We start from the raw sequence: 1872 nt of genomic DNA on the forward strand, positions 1-1872 counted from the left end.
TGGAATCTGAGAAGTGGTGGAGATGGGTGCTGGGAGCCTTGCCATTTATTTACTTAATTATATGTATGTTTATTAATTATACGTATGTATGTATGTATGTATGTATTTTGTCTAATCTTCTCTACCTCATTTTTCTCACTAATTAAGTAGTGTTTATTTTATCTGCTACATTAAGAAACTTTTAGAAAGCAATGCCATATCTCTAAAACACTATCATTATTTGATATTTATATTAATTTCTATTATCATATGTACCCACATGCTATGCCAGATCCCCACACTGGGGAATATACCAAATCCAATATTTAATTACTGACTTGACATTTCATACTCCTTTAGATAACAACAAAATCTGTGTCTAGAGATAATTGAAGTATATCGTTAACATGACTAGTTTAAGGTTATTATATACAATCTCCAATTGGTCAAATAAATAATTATTCTAAAAATCTTCAAGATTATTAAAACTAACATCTGTTAGGACAATTTGATGAAGCCCTCATCTCCAGATGATTCTTCATCCATATGCCATTAATTTTATCATTTTTTTTGCATCATTGCTCAAAAAGAAGGAAAAGGTTAACTCTGCTATGATTTTAATATGAGAGCAATTACCGAGTGCCTCAATTTATCTTGTGCTACTGTATCCAGCAAAACAGGCGCCTTACTTGTGAATAGTTTCACATAGATCTACATGATGTGATCTGTGTGAAATTTGCTTAAGGAGTCACACACTGACACGCACACATGCTGCCATGTGGATCATCATTAGAGATGGCTTCATGGCTGAAAAAGAAACTCAGTTGACAGAGTACCTACCCAGCATGAGACCTCGGGTGTGATTTCCAGGTATGTTCAACTACACATGGTGCTAAGGCATGATTCTAAGATGCCATATTGCACAGAAGGAAAGCCACGGATCTGCCTTAATGAAGCTATTTGTCAGAAGGACAAGATCCAGGTGATTTTCAGAGTCCTATGCCTGCTTCCACTGTATACGTGGTGCACTCTACATTTATATTTTTATTTGTCATGCTTGTCTGCTTTGGTGCCCTCTATTCCTGCCTGGGGTGGGGGAGAAATTAGCTGAGCAGCCTAGAAGAGGCTTGGACTAGAATTACTTGGAAAGGACACTCTCCAGTCTATAGACTGCTTGCAGACTGTCCAGTGTGCAACAGGTTTCCCAGCTTTGAGTTCTCACCCACTCTCAGGTAGACCTTGATGATGTAGCTGTCTTTGAGTCATTTCCGATTCTATTAAGTAACCCCTCACCCAAATTTCTGTAAGTAACTCCTATAAATCTCAATGGCTCCCCATGTTGGACTTTGGTGGTATCTGAACTTTGTTATTTCTTAGATTCCCAATCTGGGGCGAGTAGACTTGTGTGTTGCATCTTCCCAGAAATAGTTTTGTCACATCACAGATGGCCAAGGAGGTCTAGGCACTGAGCATGAAGTAAGTGTATAGGAGATGTCCAATGTCTGCTGACGATAACCAACATTTTGCTGATTTTCTCAACTTTGGTAGTACAGGGCACATGTATCTTCAGACAGCAGTCTTATATGCCTTAGAAGTTTTGTTCTTGGTCACCCAGTATGAGCAAGCAACTTTTGCTCTTTCTCCAGGCATTTTAGAGTATATTTTTTGTCAAGTAACAGTTTATCCAATTGTAGTTTCAGCAAGGATATCAGGAAAGTTCCACACATGGACTGGATAACAGTTCCATGTGTAGCCTGACATTTGCCTAAAAAAGCATGAGCAGAGGAAAGATTTTGTGAGTGAGTCCCCCTCTCCCTCTCCTCCCTCTCCCTCTCCCTCTCCCTCTCCCTCTCCCTCTCCCTCTCCCTCTCCCTCTCCTCCCTCTCCCTCTCC

This window comes from Grammomys surdaster, unplaced genomic scaffold (genome assembly GCF_004785775.1).
Source record: "Grammomys surdaster isolate TR1022 unplaced genomic scaffold, NIH_TR_1.0 191, whole genome shotgun sequence".
Classification (NCBI taxonomy): domain Eukaryota; kingdom Metazoa; phylum Chordata; class Mammalia; order Rodentia; family Muridae; genus Grammomys; species Grammomys surdaster.